At 43.4% G+C, this 20374-nt stretch overlaps 1 protein-coding gene and 1 long non-coding RNA gene across 2 annotated transcripts in view; both read right to left on the bottom strand.

The window, feature by feature from the left end:
* The window catches only part of SOX30 (SRY-box transcription factor 30), a 70541-nt gene that overhangs the window by 46361 nt on the left and 3806 nt on the right, over positions 1 to 20374 (bottom strand). The window lies entirely within an intron of this gene.
* On the bottom strand, positions 15091 to 20367 carry LOC140709960 (uncharacterized). Its single transcript, XR_012090802.1, has 2 exons — positions 19761 to 20367; positions 15091 to 15564 (listed from the first exon to the last, which is right to left on the bottom strand). It is a non-coding gene; the product is annotated as an uncharacterized lncRNA (long non-coding RNA).

Genomic DNA, 20374 nt, shown 5'->3' with positions numbered 1-20374 from the left:
CAGAGATTGGAGTGATGTATCTATGAGCCAAGGAATGCTAAGAATTGCCAGGAGCCACCAGAAGTTAGGAAAGAGGCATTGAAGGCACTTTTCCTCAGAGCGTCCAGAAAGAGCCAACCTGTCTACACCTTGATTTCAAACTGCTGGTCTCCAGAACTCTGGGAGAGTGAATTTCTGTCATTTTAAGCCACTCAGTTTGTGGTATTTTGTTACAGAAACCCTAGGAAACTAATACATTATGTTGTCTTCTTTCTCTTTCTTTTTTTTTTTTTTTTTTTTTTGAGATGGAGTCTCGCTCTGTTGCCCAGGCTGGAGTGCAGTAGCGCGATCTCGGCTCACTGCAAGCTCCGCCTCCCAGGTTCACGCCATTCTCCTGCCTCAGCCTCCCGAGTAGCTGGGACTACAGGTGCCCGCCACCGCGCCCGGCTTATTTTTTGTATTTTTAGTAGAGACGGGGTTTCACCGTGGTCTCGATCTCCTGACCTTGTGATCCGCCTGCCTCGGCCTCCCAAAGTGCTGGGATTACAGGCGTGAGCCACCGCGCCTGGCTTCTTTCTCTTTCTTAATAGAAATTTGCAGCAAAGAATTCTGGGATTAGTTCTTTCTTATGACTGCAAAATCTCAATTACTAAGGCCGGAAAGAGAGTTTCCATTCACTGATTTACTCATTTATTCATTCAGTAAATGTTTACTGAACCCCTAGAATGTGTCAAGCCTTGTGTTAGGCTCTAAGAATACAACAGTAAGTAGGACAAATGAGTCCTCTTTTCTTATACAATTTACGTTTTTACAAAGAAACCTTAAATTCATATGAAAACTGTTCAAAGTCACAACAATGTCTCCGAAGAAGGTTACTTAATGTGATCTAATTAAATCAGTGTTATGGACTGAATGTTTCCTCCCAAAATTCATATGCTGAAGCCCTAACCCCCAGTGTGGCTGTATTTAGAGATGAGACCTCTAAGGAAATAATTAAGGTTAAAATGAGGTCATAAGGATAGCGCCCTGATAGGATTTGTGTCTTTGTATAATGAAACTCCAGATCTCCTCTCCACAACCCCAATATGCACTGAGGAAAGGCCATGCGAAGACATTGTGAAAAGGCAGACATCCAAAACCAGGAAGGGAGCCCTCCTTAGAAACCAATCCTGCCAGCCAGGCATGGTGGCTCACACCTGTAATCCCAGCACTTTGGGAGGCTAAGGCGGGCAGATCACTAGAGATCAGGAGTTCCAGACCAGTCTGGCCAACGTGGCGAAACCCCATCTTTATAAAAAATACAAAATTTAGCCAGGCGTGGTGGCTCATGCCTGTAATCCCAGCACATTGGGAGGCTGAGGCGGGTGGATCACCTGAGGTCAGGAGTTTGAGACCAGCCTGGCTAACATGGTGAAACCCCATCTCTATTAAAAATATAAAAATTAGCTGGAGGTGGCGGTGCATGCCTGTAATCCCCACTCCTCGGGAGGCTGAGGAAGGAGATTTGTTTAAGCCAGGGAGGCAGATGTGAGCTGAGATCACAACACTGTACTTCAGCCTGGGTAGTAGGGTGAGATGCCTTCTAAAAAAAAAAAAAAAAAAAAAAAAGAACATAAGCTCTTGCATTGCATTCCCGGCTTCCTATCCTGGCTCCACCACTAACTGTGTGACCTTGGGTAAGTCACTAAGTCACTTAATGCCTATAAGACTGTTTCCCCAGTTATAAAATGTGAATAATAATAGTACATACTTAAAATAATTATTATGAGGATATAAAATATTCTATGTAAAGGACTTAAGATATAATTTGGCATGAATAAACACTCAATATGGTGACCATTATTTCTGGAGAATAAAGAACAGGCAGCAATTATTCTAAACTGTGAAACCTGGTTGACTCGGAAAATGAAGATAAATCTGACCAAAATTCAATGTGTAGATGACAGAGATGTTGTTCAACTTCAGACATGTAAAATAAAGCCTAAATATAGTTAGAGAGTGAAGATATACTGGTTATGCTTATATAGATATGTAAAGTTACTCTACTTAGTTCCGATTTACATTACTTACATTTACTCATCCTGAGATTCTGTAACTACAGAATTATTCTTTACAAATGTAATAACTTAAAAATGAAGGTAACTTTTGGATTATATCCATAAAGAGTCAAATCCAATAGGGCAGGAGTCGCTGAGATTTTGCCTAAAAATGTGTCCTCAGGTAGTAATCTTCAAAAACAAAATATCATAGATAGAAAAGATTTATTTTTCAACCTAAGAAAGCACGTTGAAAACAGGAAAAAGAAAAAGGTTTACTTAAATGGTGTAAATGTGTGCAGTGTCAGTGACGTGATGTAGTTCAGTCTTTGATATCCTTTGAATTCTCTTCCTAATTTAATGTTTCTTTACAGACTACTATGTAGCAGAAGAAAACTATGCCTGAAATATCTACAGGGAAAATTCTGTGTATTCATGTTTAAGGAACCACTGTTGTTCCTCAAGTAACCAGAATGAGTAATAAAAATCAAGCATGAGTAGTAGTGTTTGTCATGCACTTTTTTTCTGATTGCTAAAATGAAAGCTTTCGCCAGGTGCGGTGACTCACGCCTATAATCCCAGCACTTTGGGAGGCTGAGGCAGGTGGATCACCTGAGGTCAGGAGTTTAAGACCAGCCTGGTCAACCTGGGGAAACCCTGTATCTTCTAAAAATACAAAAATTAGCCAGGCATGGTGGCGGGCACCTGTAATCCCACCTACCTGGGAGGCTGAGGCAGGAGAATCACTTGAACCCAGGAAGTGGAGGTTGCAGTGATCAGAGATTGCACCACCGCACTCCACCCTGGGCGACAGGGTGAGGCTCCATCTCAAAAAGAAATTAAAATTAAAATTAAAAATACAATGAAAGATGTCATTGAACTCAGATTAGGAAATAATTCTTCCCAAGCAAAAAACTCATGAATTATTTATTGGATTTTCTTCTACCTTTAATTTCTAATACATGGGAATGAGTAATAGCATAAGCCAAATCAGAAAGTCAATTCACATTCCAGATTCCATTTTTAGATGGGCATGAAGATTTCAAATTCTTTTATTCGATAAGCCAGCCTAGTCACTGGAAAAGATTACATTGAAATATCTGCGTGCGTCAATCTCTCTACCAACATATAACCTCCCCACCCTGCATTGATAGAAGAATAAATAGGACTGAGAGGGAGAAAGACACTTGTGTTGGGGGTGCACAGTACTTGTAACCAATCTTTTTGTTGTTGTTGTTTTTCTGAGATGGAGTCTCGGGCTAGAGTGTAGTGGTACGATCTTGGCTCACTGCAGCCTCCACTTCCCAGGTTCAAGCAATTCTGTGCCTCAGCCTTATGATTAGTTGGGATTACAGGTGCCCACCACACCCGGCTAACTTGTGTATTTTTAGTAGAGACAGAGTTTCGCCATGTTGGCCAGTCTGGTCTTGAACTCCTGACCTCAAGTGAGTGGGGCCTCGATCTCCCAAAGTGCTAAGATTACAGACATGAGCCACCATGCCCGGCTAGCCAATCTTGAAAATGAATACTAGAACATTTTTCTACCTGGGGAGTTGTGGGATCTGCTCGAGATTCTGGTTGTTTGCTTGTTTGTTTGTTTTGGTAGAAATGGGATTTCGCCACATTTGTCCAGGCTGGTCTAGAACTCTTGAGCTCAAGCAATCTGTCCACCTCAGCCTCCCAAAGTGTTGGGATTACAGGCGTGAGCCACTGCACCCAGCCATGCTCCAAGGAAATTGCTAACCAGTAAGAAAGGAGAACATGAGAGAACAGTTACTGGGAAAAATAAAGTTACCTTTTATTTACACTCCCCAGTGAACTGAGACTTCTAACAAACCAGTTACATATACAAAAAAACAAAAACAAAAAAAAAGAATTTATCAGCTCAATTGTTCAACAAATATTTGTTGATTGCTTCCCTTGTGCCAGGCACTGTTCTAGGCTTTGAAAAATATTGAGCAAAGTCCTCCCCTCCAGGAACTTATGAGTCCAGGGGTAGCACTGGCTCCAAGCATGGTGCTCAATGTTATAACATTTTTTTTCTCCATCTGTCCTATTTTCTTTCCTTTCTGTAAACTGAAATCTTGGGTGGTCTCTTCCCTCTTGAAGGCAGCATGGCCACCAGTGTAACATTTCTAATGGGAAGAGAGCCTGTCTTTCCTGGTCATCCTAGCAAAGGGCCAGACTGTCTCACTGACCTAGCTTGGGTCACATCCACATCTCGTAACCTAACTGGCTAGGTCTCATTCATTAGTAAGGCCACAAATATTGGTGCAGGTTGTTCATTGCAAAAAGGACAAGCAGGGGCTGAAATCCAGCGAGGGCCGCATTCAGCAAGCCTTTATCCTGGTGCAGGACTGTGTGTGGCAGGAGAGAGGGATCTTTATCCAGTTCACACTAGGACTTGACAGTGGTCTTGGCCGTGTGCTCACCCTGGAGCAAGAGGTGAGGAGGGATTATCTCCACCTGGACTACATGGCCTGAAGGTGGGGAAAGGACAGTTGGGCTTTCCTGGTTCAAAGTCAGAAAAGTGAAATGCTGGGCAGGCAAAGACAACAGCTATCTACTTCATTCCTTACAAGCATGGAAAGGAAAGGTGGCAGAGTGGAGGGGACCTTGGACTTGGTGTCAAAAGGCCTGGGTTCTAATCCTACTTTGGGAAGTTTTTGGACATTGGGCAAATCACTTAACTAATTCCCATAACATTTGTTTCCTTTCTTATGAAATGGAGAATATTATTGTCCTACCTCCCCTACAGATTCACTGAGAGAGGAAAAAATTATTAATGTATGAGAATATGGTTTGGAATAATTTTATTATACCCAGAAGGTATTATTATTATCAATTATATCCTCCTAGTCAGTACCTATGGACACAAAGTTCTTTTTTTTTTCTTTTGTCTATCTCTTCCATTCAATCAGTCCTGGATATCTGAAATATCAGAATAGATTCTCAGTTGGCCCAGACACCTCACACGTTGTCCAGTGCCCTCACACATTGAAGGGGCTCAATCAGTGTTTATTAATTGGCTGACCCATGATATAGAAATTCACACTACTCAGGGTTCCTTTCCAAAATCTTACACAACCAAAATATTGTGGCAAAACGTTCACCCAACATTAAAATTCAAGGATTCCAGAAACCTGTAAGCCAGCTGTCTTGTGATCTCATTACTGGGTCTCAATGTAAGTACTGCTTCCTCAGGGGAAACTTCATGGACTATCCCCAGCCACACCCAACCCCTGCCCCAGGTCTCCAGCCTGATTCACAACACTTCACTCAATTGTCTGTCCTCGGGTCTGTCTTTCCCAACTGACGGCAAACCCCACGGGGCAGGCAGCATGGCTGTCTGGTTTGCTGTTGCGTGATAGCCGTGGTGCGTGGTACATAAAAATAAATCAAGAAATACTTGTTAAATGAATGAGTACATTTGTGGAATTAAAGGGAACAAGGTCAAGTGGGACTACGCAACATACATTTAATTTCCTCTTTCTCTTTTCCTAACGTCTTTTTCCAAGCCCTCCATCAACCACTTCCTCATGAATTCTGGAACCCCTGTTAAGTAGAGAAAGAATCAGTAGTTAACTTGAATGTGTCCTTTTAAGGACACACAATCAATGACTCTTTAGAAATAAAATCCATTCCCCCGATCTATGTAGGCAATGCCTCAAAAATGCAGGACAAATATACTAATTATAACTCTCGGTAATCATAAATTTATTCTGGAATAATAGTTCTAAATTTTATACCCTTGTATATCTTGGTATGTCCTAATGCTTATACCTGCCTCAAAACCAAGACAGACCTAGGCAGTCATTCCTGGAAGCATATACATTACTCCAAGCCAGAAATTAGATTAGAGTGGTTCAGAGGAGAAAGGAGATTTTAGACACAAATTATTCCTTCTTCTTTCCCCTCCCCACCATCCATTCTGCAAATTTCATTTACATAATGCAGCTTTTAGCACAAATGAAATGAGTCAGCATCAGGGAAGACAAACTGAAATATGACTTTCATGCCAAAGGCAATTATTTTTCTTTGTGTCAGCCTGCAGTGAGCAAGTGATCTTCTAAGTAACAGAAAATTTAAGACATAAAAATAGAAGCCAGTGTCCAGTTAGGTCATAAATACCTGTTGTGTGCAGAATTTTTAATTTATTTTTAATTATGCTAAGATACACAGAATATAAAATTTACCATCTTAACCATTTTAAGTATACAATCCAGTAGTGTTAACTACATTCACGTTGTTATGAACCAATCTACAGAACCCTTTTCACCTTATAAAATGGAAACTCTGTACACATCAAATAACAACTCCCTGTTCCCTTCTCCCCATCCCCCTGGCAAGCATCCCTGTACTTTCTGCCTCTATGAATTTGACTACTGTAGACACCTCATATGAGTGCAATCACACAGCATTTGTCTTTTTGTGACTGGCTCATTTCACGGAGCATAATGTCCTCAAGATTCATTCATGTTGTAGCGTGTGTCAGAATTTCATCCCTTGTTAAGGCTGAATAATATTCCACTGTGTAGACATGCCACATCTTGTTTATCCACTCGTTCATTAATGGACACTTAGGCTGCTTCCTCACTTTAGCTATTGTGAATAAAGCTGCTATGAACATGGCTGTACAAATATCTCTTTGAGACTCTGTTTTCAATTCTTTGGGCTGTGTACCCAGAAGTGAAATTGCAGGATCAATGGTAATTCGATTTTCATTTTTTAATTTTTTTGTAAAGATAGGGTCTTGCTCTGTTGCCCAGACTGGTCTCGAATTCCTGGGCTCAAGCAATCCTCCACACTCAGCCTCTCAAAGCACTGGAATTACAGGTGTGAGCCACCATGCTCAGCCCTATATTTAATTTTTTGAGGAGTTTCTATACTGTTTTCCATAGCAGCTACACCATTTTACATTCCCTGTGTACAGAATTTTACAAAACAGTTCGTGAGTTTCAAAGAAATTTAGGATTTACTTTCCATCCTCAGTAACATTCTTTTGGAGATTCTCATGGTGCTTTCTCTGTGGGAACTCTTATTATACCCACCATGTTTTCCCTTGCAGTATAGTCATCTTATCTTCCCCACCTGTCAGGACCCTGAAAGTAGGTAGGATCTAGGTAGAATTCATCTCTAAAGACAGTGACCTGGATGAGTCTCCCAGCTTCCCTGGTTCCCTGTACGCAGTATTGCAGGAAGTTATTGTATGTCTTGTAGGTATCTGATAAGTAAGGAGAATAATGCCTGCCAACAAGATGGCTGAGAAGATGGGTCTGGATAATGTATCCTGAGTGCTTAACACAGCACCAGGGACATGGTATGTGCTGACTATTTTATGAAGCAGGAGAGTACAGACTTTTAATCCCTATAAGCCTCTGTTTGTTTTCTCATTTGTAAAATGGATTGTTCTGAAGATGAAAAGGGATGACCTGTAAGAGGTTTACACAGTGTCACAAAGCAATTTGTGAGTGCTCAAAAAAGTAGCAGTTAGTTTTATTATTTATTTATTTATTTACTTATTTATTTATTTATTTTTGAGACAGAGTCTCGCTCTGTTGCCCAGGCTGGAGTGCAGTTGCACAATCTCGACTCACTGCAACCTCCACCTCCTGGGTTCAAGCGATTCTTCTGCTTCAGCCTCTGAAGTAGATGAGACTACGGCACACACCACCATGCCTGGATAATTTTTGCATTTTTAGTAGATATGGGGTTTCACCATATTGGCCAGGCTGGTCTTGAACTCCTGACCTCGTGATCTGCCCACCTGGGCCTCCCAAAGTGCTGGGATTACAGGCCTGAGCCACCGTGGCCAGCCAGTTATTTTTATTATAACCAGTTTCTTGATTTATCTTGGTTCAATATTGATCTATTATGTTTCTTCTATCACTACATTTAAATATGCCCTGTCAAATCATTCTGGTTCATCCCTTACCATCCCTTACCAACATTTTGGGCAGATTTCCTAATCTTCCTGTCACTTTGATTACTTAAAGCTCAGTTTCTGCAGTCCAAATCTGTGATTTCAATTCTTTTTTTTTTTTCTGTCTGAGTCTTGCCCTGCCACCCAGTCTGGAGTGCAGTGGAAATATCTCAACTCACTGCAACCTCCGCCTCCCAGGCTGAAGCAATTCTCGTGCCTCAGCCTCCAGAGTAGCTGGGATAACAAGTGTTAGCCACCACACCCAGCTAATTTTATTTATTTATTTATTTATTTATTTATTTATTTATTTATTTATTTTGAGGCAGGGTCTTCCTCTGTCACCCAGTTTGGAGTGCGGTGGCGTGATCTCGGCTCACTACAGCCTCTGCCTCCCAGGTGAAAGTAATTCCTGTGCCTCAGCCTCCCAAGTAGCCAGGACTATAGCCATGCACCACCACACCCAGATAAGTTTTGTATTTTTTAGTAGTGACAGGGTTTCACCATGTTGCCCAGGCTGGTCTCGAAATCCTGACCACAGATGATCTGCCCGCTTCTGCCTCCCAAAATGCTGAGATTACAGGCGTGAGCCACCGCACCCGGCCCTGTGATCTGAATTCTATGTAATCCCTATTTCTTCCTCCTTTTCCCCCTACTCAACCCTGGTACAGGCCAGGCCTGTTACTGAAGGGGCTTAAAGTGGGAGACCCTGAGTCTGTTCATTCCATTCAACAGCCGGGATGCAGGTGGGAGGCATGGTCTGGTTCTGAGTTCCTCTGTACCATGGGCCTCTCTTCAAGGCTTCATTCATGTTGAGGGCTGGGCTGGAGTGTAGGGAGGGCAGAGGGTCCTCATGTGAGTGGCCTTCAGCCTGGTGCTGGGAAATGCTCTGTCTTCCTGCTTCACATGGTGCATGGTGCTCCTGAGCCATCTTTACACCATCCTGATCCTCCATTGTTCCTGATGATCCCTTGCAGAGGAGCACCTTTAGCTCCCTTTGGCCCAACCGGCTTTCTCTTTCTTCAAGCCCTCTCTAGCAGGGATGACTTGACTTGTGCGGTGACCTTATACAAAACTCCAAGCTCCTCCCGCTGTAACCTCTGAGCTCCTACTTGTAATGCCTCTGATGATTTTTTTTCCAGGCACCAAAGGCTGAAAGGGACTCGGGTATCCCCATCTTTTGTTAAGCACACCTCATCACTGCTTCTTGTCATCTATTGGCCCAGGCCACTCCAGAAACCTCCAAGTGTGATGCAGTCACTGGTCTCTGCATTCACATACATTCCTTGGGAGGGTGCGAGGCGTGGCAGAGTGACAGCTGTCAGGATTTGGGATCTCCCAGTGACCCTCCTGGTACCTTTCTATACTGGCAGCTATAGGAAAACTGCAGGTGCCCAGCTTCCTAGAACCCCTGGACAGGGAGGAAGCAGTCCTCCTTTTTCCTGCCCTAGAAGCCCCCCTTCCTGTCCCCTCCCACTACTTTCTTTGCACTGGGAGCTGGGGGGTGAGGCAGATGGTGGTGAAGACAAGTGTAGAGAGGGAAGGGAGTAACATCTCACTAAGAATTTCCAGCCAATCTTCCTATCCCTTCCTTTCCCTCTTTATCTTCTGCTTCTATAGACTGTCTGTTGTGAGACTGGGAGAGTTCAGGGGTGATGGTTCAGGCTAACAGGGTTTGTTTGACTGCCCCTTTAAAACTCCTGTTGACTTCTGTGGCAGAAGCTTCCAGTCACCCATCCAATATCATTTTTCCATCTTCCTTTAAAAAAAAAAAAATAGCCAGCTGGGCATGGTGGCTCACGCCTGTAATCCCAGCACTTTGGGAGGCCGAGGCGGGCAGATCCAAGGTCAGGAGATCAAGACCATCCTGGCTAACACAGTGAAACTCCGTCTCTACTAAAAATACAAAAAATTAGCTGGGCGTGGTGGTGGGCGCCTCTAGTCCCAGCTACTTGGGAGGCTGAGGCAGGAGAATGGCATGAACCTGGGAAGCAGAGCTTGCAATGAGAGCCAAGATTGTGCCACTGCACTCCAGCCTGGGGGACAGAGAGAGACTCCATCTCAAAAAAAAAAAAGCCTATGTTGTTGGAGATAGCCAAGCACCCAGCTAAAAGAACTACATTTCCCAGCCTCCCTTTTAGATAAGAAAGACCAAAAATATGTAAGCAGAACTTGGGCAGCTAATGTCAGTAAAAACCCCACAGAGATGGTTCAGGCAGGAGATATGACCCTCTGCTCCCTTCCTCTTTCTTCTTCTTGCCTGGAATATAGACGCAATGGCTGGAGCTCCGGCCATCAAACATAGAAGCCACACACCAAAGTTGCAGAACCCAACTTCTAAGGGCAGTGTGCAGAATAAATGAGATAGCCTAGGTAATGTGACTAGTACAGTGTCTGGCACACGGCACATGCTTAACAAATGCCCTCTGGTATTAATGCTAACCCTAAGGGAGAGCTCAAGAGAGTTCTGTCTGGCTTTTAATCTGTGCCTCCTCTCCAACATTTTCATAAGTCACTGAAAGAGGGAAGGAATTCTGAGCCACATCTAGTTCTGCTGCTGACTTCTTACATGAGTTTGAATGTGTCTGGTAATGTTAAGAGCTTCCTTTCCTTGTTGGCAAAGTGAAAAAGAAAACAAAAACTCTCCTACCACAAAGAATGAGCATACTGGAATTTCATTTATTTTAATAGCCACTCTATTTTTGGCATGTGATACTGATTTTCCATATATAGTAATGACAAAGTTTTTCTTTCACATAAATTCAAGTGTAAAAAACGAGTTGAAAAAAATGGACAAGGGATTTGAACACGTTCTTCAATAAAGGCTATCCAGCTGGCAAAAAGAATAAGAAAAGATGGCCAAGCGCAGTGGCTGCTGTAATCCCAACACTTTGGGAGGCCAAGGCAGGCAGATCATTTGAGCCCAGGAGTTCAAAACCAGTGTGGGCAACAACATGGCAAAAACCCATCTACAAACAAATACAAAAATTATCCTGTTGTGGTGGTGCAAGCCTATAGTCCCAGCTACTCGGGAGGCTGAGTAGTGAGGATCAATTGAGCTCAGGAGGTTGAGGCTGCAGTGAGCCATGATCACATCACTACACTCTAGCCTCAGTGACAGAGCAGGATCCTGTCTCAATAAAATAAGAAATTTAAGAAGTTCAGTATTATTCATCATCATGAGAATGTATACCACAAAAGATCCATTACATGCAGGCCAGAATGATGCAGCACAGTGTTTTAAAGGACTAATAGTACCAGTTGCTGGTGAGGATGTGGAGCAACAAGAACACTAATACACTGTTGTTGGAAATGTAAATTGGCAAAAAACACTTTGGAGAAAGTATGAAATTATCTATTAAAAGTGAACAAATGCAGCCGGGCACAGTGGCTCATGCCTGTAATCCCAGCACTTTGGGAGGCTGAGGCGGATGGATCACCTGAGGTCAGGAGTTCGAGACCAGCCTGATCAACATGGTGAAACCCCGTCTTTACTAAAAGTACAAAAAAGTAGCCAGGTGTAGTGGCGGGTGCCTGTAATCCCAGCTACTCCAGAGGCTGAGGCAGGAGTATCACTTGAACGGGGGAAGTGGAGGTTGCAGTGAGCCGAGATCACACCATTGCACTCCAACTTGGGGGACAAGAGCGAAACTCCATCTCAAAAAATAAAAATTAAAAAAAAAAGTGAACAAATGCATTTTCCCATGACCCAGAAATTCCAGTCAGGTATACATCCAACGTAACTGCAGGCATGTGTACACTACACATGCACAAAAATGTTGACAGCAGCATTACTCATAACCACCCCAAACTGGAAACAACCCAAATGTCTATTCAACAATGTGATGCATAAACTGTGGTATAATCAGACAATGGGACACTGTACACTTTTCTGTATACATATGTTTCTTTTCAATGAAAAGATTTAAAAAGAAGAGAGTTGACAAATATAATAATATTAATTTAAAAAGTAGTACAAGGACATGACAAAATTCGTAATGGCTACACATGAATAAACTGTTTGGGAATTGAAGAATTGGATGAGTTAAAGGATTGGATGACACATCCCTCTTTGGATTCAGGGGGCTAAAATGATTAGCACAGACAGAAACTATTGTAGAGCTGGTGAATAAAAACATGGAGAGAAGAGGAGGTGGTGCCAGGCAGTGGCTAAGAGTTCAAGCTCTGAGTTGAAATTCGTGGATTGGAATCTTTGCACCACCACCTGCTGGCTCTGTGACCTTCAGCAAGTCACTTAACCCCTCTCCACTCAGTTTCCACAACTGTAAAATAAGAGTAGTGATGGCATCGATTTCCATGCCTCTCTCCTAGCTTCTGACGATGGGTGACAATCCTTGACCTTTCTTGGCTTGTAGATGCATCACTCCAATCTCTGCTTCCTCCTTCAGGTGCTATTCTTCCTCTCTGTGTGTCTCTGTCTTCTTATAAGAAAACCAGTCACACTGGACTAAAGGCCCACCCTAATGACCCTATTTTAATTGCTTACAGTAGCCAAGAGGGCAAAGACCCTACTTCCACATAAACTGACATCCACAGGTATATGGGTTAGGACTTCAACATATTTTAGGGGAGGCACAATTCCACCCATAACGTGTAGAAAAGTTAAAAAATTATAATAAATACCCATAAAACCACCACTAGATTCAGCAGTTGTTAACATTTTGCCACTTTTGCTTTTACTGTCAATCTATTTTTTTACTATCTCATCCCTAAAATACTGCTTCATGTATCTCCTAAGATTAGTCTTTTACACATCACATTAACATTACCACACCTGTAAAATTAACAATTCCCTAGTATCCACTAATAGTTGCAGTAGATTGTATTATTACTCAAAATTATTGATTTTCCTCTTCCCTATAGGAAGATGACACACTCCTGCCCTATAATCTTAGCGCTTGGCCATATTGCTTCGGCAAACATACTGTGAGCAGCAAGATGCACACTGCACAGTACAGAAGCTTTTCTAATCATTTTCTGGGTTTTTGAATAAGACACAGGGATCAAGACAGCTATCAAGAATATACCCATAGTCAACTGATAGTACAAGTGACTTGAACAGGAAATAAACTTTTGTTTTACAAACCACTAAAACCTAGGGTTGTTTGTAATTGCAGATTTCCACAGCGAATTTAGAGCTGTTTTTAATGGTTTTTAGGCCAGTATCCAGTCAAGAGTTTTGCATGTATTTGGTTATTATGTCTCTTAAATCTCTTATTCTGGAACAGTCCCCACTTACCTTTTCTTTCCTTCTTTGTTTCTCCTCCGTTTTCATTTTCTTCGTTTTTTTCTCCTAGTACATATGTTCAAAGATACTGTTCTTCTTTTTTTTTTTTTTTTTTTTTTTTTTTTTTTTTTTTTTTTTTGAGACGGAGTCTCGCTCTGTAGCCCAGGCTGGAGTGCAGTGGCCGGATCTCAGCTCACTGCAAGCTCCGCCTCCCGGGTTTACGCCATTCTCCAGCCTCAGCCTCCCAAGTAGCTGGGACTACAGGCGCCCGCCACCTTGCCTGGCTAGGTTTTTTTTGTATTTTTTAGTAGAGACGGGGTTTCACCGTATTATCCAGGATGGTCTCGATCTCTTGACCTCGTGATCCGCCCGTCTCGGCCTCCCAAAGTGCTGGGATTACAGGCTTGAGCCACCGAGCCCGGCCGCCTATACTGTTCTTCTTGAAAAAATTTACTTTTTGAAGAAGCCAAATCAGTAATCTTAAATAATATCCCATATTCTGAATATGTCTGATTATGTTCTTTTGGTGTGTTTTAACATCTTCCTCTAAGCCAGTACTTCTCGATCTTGGTTGAACCTTGACATCACTTTGGGAGCTGGAACAAAACACTAATGCCTAGATCCCACCTGCAGAGGTTCTAATATAATTAGCTTGGGTGCAGACTGGGAATGGGGAGCTTTAAAATGCCCTGAGTTGATTTTAACATATGGGGAAGGTTGTGACTCATTGATCTAATGGTTAGATCAGTCTTCACCCACGATTCTGTACATCCCACACTGCAGGACATCAGGTGCTCTGTAAATTTAGGTTACAACACTGTTCGTGATGCTAAATTTGATGACTAGTTGAAAGTGGTGACAAAAGTCTCCTTGTAACTGTATGTTTTTCTCTCTGTAAATTAACAAATAATCTGTGGGGCAATGTCATAACATTTTGGGACTATCCTGGTTCCCAAAAATCTTATAAGTACTGCTTTTGGCATCCATTAGTGATCCTTGCTTGAATCGATTCTTTCATAAATATTTACAAAAAGCTGACTTTCTAAGTCTATCATTCTGCATTTTAACCTAGCCAGCATTCTTATGTAAAGACTTCCCTTCATCAACTGAGGGTTAACTGTAGTTCCCCATAAGAAGGCAAGGTAGGGCTAGGCCTGGTGGCTCACGCCTGTAATCCCAGCACTTTGGGAGGCTAAGGTGGGCGCATCATGAGGTCAAGAGATTGAGACCATCCTGGCCAACACAGTGAAACCCCATCTCTACTAAAAATACAAAGATTAGCTGTTGGCATGCACCTGCAGTCCCAGTTACTCAGGAGGCTGAGGCAGGAGAATCGCTTGAACCTGGGAGGCAGAGGTTGCAGTGAGCTGAGATCGTGCCACTGCACTCCAGCCTGGTGACAGAGCAAGACTCTGTCTCAAAAAGAAAAAAAAAAAAAAAAAAAGAAGGGAAGGTGGGTCAAGCACACTGGCCAGCAGGGCACAGTGGCTCATGCCTGCAATCCCATCACTTTGGGAGGCTGAGGCGGATGGATCGCCTGAGCTCAGGAGTTTGAGACCAGCCTGGGCAACATGGCAAAACCCTGTCTTTACCAAAAAAACAGAGAATTAGCCAGGCATGGTGGTTCACCTGTGGCCCCACCTACTCAAGAGGCTGAGATGCGAGGATGGCTTGAGCCTGGGAGGTGGAGGTTGCAGTGAGCCGAGATCACACCATTGCACTCCAGCCTGGACCACAAGAGCAAAAGTCCATCTCAAAAAAAAAAAAAAAGACTACTTCTGAGAATGGTTCTGAGTTCCTGATAGCCCTTCTCTTGTGGACTGCACTGGGCCCTTTTACAACCTCAGAATGGCTTTCCTTCTGGGTATCCATGAAATATCCCTTTAGCGTACCTTTTCCACAACAAGAAACTGTGGTTACTCCCTTGCTCCTCTGAAAAGTATGACAGAGCTGCACTTGTCCTAAGAAACCTAGGGAAGCCTCAGCCACTCCCCTAGGACCCCATCAACTCTGCTCTGGCCCTGGCCCCGGCCCCAGCCATCTGTAACCTGTATCACCTTTTCCTCTCCGCTCCAGCGTAATGAATTCCAGTGAAGCAGCAGTGAAAAAATGTTTATCCAGCTGGGCGCGGTGGCTTATGCCTGTAATCCCAGCACTTTGGGAGGCCAAGGCAGGTGGATGATGAGGTCTGGAGATTGAGACCATCCTGACCAATATGGTGAAACCCCATCTCTACTAAAATACAAAAAATTAGCCGGGCATGGTGGCACGTGCCTGTAGTTCCAGCTACTTGGGAGGCTGAGGCAGGGGAATTGCTTGAACCAGGAGGTGGAGGTTGCAGTGAGCGGAGATCATGCCAGCCTGGGCGACACAGCAAGACTCTGTCTCAAAAAAAAAAAAAAAAATTTACCCAAGAGGAATTTATTTATTCATGATAACTGCATTGCACAATGAATCTATGAGATGGAGGTAAAGTAGCCACAAGCTTTTGCATTAGAGGGCGTTACGGGCTAGACCCATATTCACTTCATTCTCCCTATATGCTGGGGGATCATAAAGGTGATAGGGAGTCATCAAGATGCTCTAAGGCAGGACCCATTTACAGAGAAGGCAATTAACACTCAGGGTTACTGACTTGCCCAAGGTGTCTGAGAAAGCCAGAGAGGAAGACTCCATGTCTCTTGGGTCTTTTTTCTGAAAGCACATTATCTATTTAGGGAATCCATGAATGGATTCTTATTTTCTCCCATACAAAGTCTTGGGTCTTAGGCCAGGCACAGTGGCTCACACCTTTAATCCCAGCACTTTTGGAGGCTGATGCAGATGGATTACTTGAGGCCGGCAGCCTCAAGACCAGCCTGGCCAACATGGCAAAATCCCATCTCTATTAAAAATACAAATATTAGCCAGGTGTGGAGGTGCGCGCCTGTAATCACAGCTACATGAGAGGCTGAGGCATGAGAATTGCTTAAAGCTAAGTGGTAGAGATTGCAGTGAGCCAAGATCATGCCACTGTTCTCCAGTCTGGGCAACAGAGCAAGACTCTGTCCCATAAACAAACAAACAAAAACAACCAAACCAAAGTCTCGGGTCTTAGAGTTTGAATCGGCATCAACACAGTCCTGTCAGTTTTTTCCTTCCAGGAGTATCCCCATTTTCCAGATGAGAACTGAGGCTCTTCTCCCACTTTTTGCTTGGGACAGGTACCGTGTTGGGCACTAGGAAGAGACAAGTGAACAAGATGGACTCCAAGAACATACACATTGTTTCAAGCAGAGCAGGAGCCCAGGGTTGAGCCCAAGTTGAAAACAGGCCGGGTGTGGTGGCTCACGCCTGTAATCTCAGTGCTTTGGAAGGCTGATGCGGGCTGATCACTTGAGGTCAGGAGTTCGAGACCAGCCTGGGTGATGGAGTGAGACTCCATTAAAAGAAAAATAAAACAGTTGGAGTTCTTTAAGAGATGGTGCCAGATCCTCTTGAAGATCACAAACACCAAAAGAAGAGTAAGGACCTGTGCATTTCTCTGCTACACTTCCATGGGTGTGGTGCAGTGGAAATAGACGGGAAAGCCAGTTTTGTGTGACCCTGGGTGAATCACACTTCCTCCAGACTCTCCTTTCTCATTTGTAAAATAGCATCTATTAAGATCCTCTCAGTTGCATGTAATATAAACTAAACTTGAACTAGTTCAAGCAAAATAGAGAAGCTGGGTTTACACAATCAAGGATGGACAGGGCAGAGTCGCCAACATTCTGGGGGAAAGCAGCCAGGGGCTGTACTACCACGAGGTATGTCTTCCATTCTCTCTCATTGTTTTTGTATCCTTCTCTTTTTTTGCCTTTTTTTTTGTTGTTGTTATTGTTGTTTTTGAGACAGGGTCTCACTTTGTTGCTCTGGCTGGAGGGCAGTGATCACAGCTTACTGTAGCCTCAACCTCCTGGGTTCAAGCAATCCTCCCACCTCAGCTTCCCAGGTAGCTGGTACTACAGGCATGTACCACCATGCCCAGGTAATTTTTGTATTTTTAATAGAAATGGGGTTTCACCATATTGCACAGTCCGGTCTCAAACTCCTGGGCTCAAGTGATCTGCCCGCCTCTGTTTCCCAAAGTGCTGGCATTACAGGCATGAACCACCATGCCCAGCCCTCTGTGGCTTTCTGAACACTGATATCATTATCAGACTGGCTGACCCTGGGGAGCAAAGCCACAGGAAACCCTGGCCTGTAGACCACAAGGAGTGCTTCTACTGCTGCTGTGGTTAGACAAATCCTGGAGAAAGAATCCAACTGGCCCCACCCACTTGGTTCATGGACCCCATCCCTGTTCCAATCATTGTGGCCAGGTGGTGTGGAGTATTCTGAATAGCCCAGGATAGACTGGGGGCCAACTCAGTGAGTGGGGAATGTTTACAACTTAGCTGGGGTGAGGAACTCTGAAATACTCTTAACTGGAAGCTCCTGAGTTGGCTTTATACCTGAGAGCTGTGCCATCTTTCAGTTGTCTAGAAGTTTCCTTTTAAAGCTACATGAAGGACCAGGCATGGCGACACATGCCTGGAATCCCAGCACTTTGGGAGACTGAGGTGGGCAGACCACCTGAGGTCAGGAGTTCGAGACCAGACTGGCCAACATATAGTGAAACCCCATTTCCACTACAAAATACAAAACTTAGCTGGGTGTGGTGATGCACGCCTGTATTCCCAGCTACTTGGGAAGACAAGGCAGAAAAATCCCTTGAACCCAGGAGGTGGAGATTGTAGTAAGCCGAGATTGTGCCACCCTACTCCAGGCTGCAACACAGAGCAAAACTCCGTCTCTCGCTCTGAGTCTCTTTGAATCTCAGTTTCCTGAAATATTAAATGGGGGTAATAATACATAATAGATGTCAAGTGCCTAAAACACCTAAGGGCTCCATATAGCTTTATTTTTACATATTTAAGTAAATATGTATTTCAAATAAACATATATTTGAAATATATATTATATCAAATATATTTCAAAGATATTTTTAAAAATATATTATTTATTTATCTTAAATAAATATATATTACTTTAAATAAATATATAAATATTTAAAAAAATAAATATAAATAATTATAACTTATTTATGAATTTATTTATCTATCTATAATAAATAAAAATTTATTTATCGATCATAAATAAAAATAAAGTTATATGGAGCCCTTAGGTGTTTTAGGTACCTGACATCTATTATGTATTATTTCCCCCATTCAATAGTTCAGGAAACTGAGACTCAGAGATGAAGAACTTCACTAAGATCACATAATGAGTCACTGCAGAGTTGCAAACCCTGGTCTGACTGACCATCTTGCAGGATATTCCCTTTTTTTTTTTTTTCTTAGGTGGAGTCTCACTCTTTCACACAGGCTGGAGTGCGGTGGTGCGATCTCGGTTCAAATTTCAAAGCAATGAAATTCTTGAAAGCCACTTAGTTATTGGGAGAGAAGAAGATTAAAAGAAAGAAAAATTAGTGAGTGAAGAATGGAGAGGTATTGGATGGGAAGACATTGTGGGAGAAATGGAATCTTGAAGCTAAGGAGATGGGCCCAAGGTTGTTTTTTTCTGTTTGTTTTTTGTTTTTTTGAGACAGGGTCTCACTCTATCACTCAGGCTGGAGTGCAGTGGAACAATCATGACTTACTGTAGTCTTGACTTCCTGGGCACAAGCAATCCTCCCACCTCCACCTCAGCCTCCAGAGTAGCTGGGACCACAGGCACATGCCACCATGCCTGACTAGTTTTTGTATTTTTGTAGAGACAGGGTCTTGCCCAAGCTGGTCTCAAACTCCTGGGCTCAACTGATCCTCCCATCTCAGCCTCCCAAAGTACTGGGATTGGTGTGAGCCACTATGCCCAGCTGAAAGATTCTTTAGTCCAGTAGACACACACACACACACCTCAGTTCAAATGAAATCTCACCTGGGATCCCATTCAGGTCATCAAAACTATTAGCAGATTAACATATTATTGAGCACTCATGTGCTAGGTATAAGGCCCAGCTCTTTTCAAACGTGATCTCACTGAATCCTCCCAACAGCAGAATAGGTCATTTTATTAGCCCTATTTTATGGATGAGGTGTTTTTGTTGTTGTTGTTGTTTGTTTTTTTTGTTTGTTTGTTTTTTTGAGATGAAGTCTGGCTCTGGCACCCAGGCTGGAGTGCAGTGGCACAATCTCAGCTAACTGCAACCTCCGCCTCCTGGGTTCAGGCGATTCTCGTACCTCAGCCTCCTAAACAGTTGGGATTATAGGCATGCACCACCACACCCAGCTAATTTTTGTGTTTTCAGTAGAGACAGGGTTTCATCATGCTGGCCAGGCTGGTCTCCACCTCCTGACCTCAGGTAATCCACCTGCCTTGGCCTCCCAAAGTGCTGGGATTACAGGTGTGAGCCACCATGCCCGGCCAAGGTCAGCTCTTTAACATCAAAGCTGGACTCCAACCCAGGTGCCTCTTCCACCAGGTACCTGAAGAACTTGTCACCTACTCTGGGATGGATGGACCATTAGGGAGAGTTAGGCTGGGTTAGGGAGATGTGGATGAGGTAGAGGCTTACCCAAGAAGCGGAGGGATGGGACATAGGAGTCCTGACTGCTGCCCTAGAATCCTATGAAATAAAGAGATGAGTTCAGCTTGTCGCTGGAAAATCTCTGTGGAGTATTCCTTGTGCCTGAAGTTCTATGATGATGGCAGTGGACAGATGAATGGTACTATCTCTTAAAGAGATTAAGTATGTTTGAACACAACTTCATTTCTTGTTGAAAATACATTTCATTTCCCCTCCCTTCATTCCCCCACCAAATGCATTTCACTGCTTTGGAGTACTTGGAAAAACTTAACCAGTTTAAAAACCTTGAGGCTGGGTGCAGTGATTCACGCCTGTAATCCCAGCAGTTTGGGAGGCCAAGGTGGGTGGAATCACCTGTGGTGAGGAGTTTGAGAACAGCCTGGCCAACATGGCGAAACTCTGTCTCTTCTAAAAATACAAAAATTAGCCGGGTTTGGTGGCAGGCCCCTGTTATCCCAACTACTCTACTCGGGAGGCTGAGGCAGGAGAATCACTTGAACCCAGGTTGCAGAGGCTGCAGTGACCTGATATCGTGCCACTGCCCTCCACACTGGGTGACAGAGTGAGACTCCATGTCAGAATAAATAAATACATACATACAT

The sequence above is a fragment of the Chlorocebus sabaeus genome, chromosome 23 (assembly GCF_047675955.1).
Source record: "Chlorocebus sabaeus isolate Y175 chromosome 23, mChlSab1.0.hap1, whole genome shotgun sequence".
Taxonomy (NCBI): Eukaryota; Metazoa; Chordata; class Mammalia; order Primates; family Cercopithecidae; genus Chlorocebus; species Chlorocebus sabaeus.
Note: the sequence above shows the minus strand (reverse complement) of the source record. Positions and strands in the feature narration are given on the sequence as shown.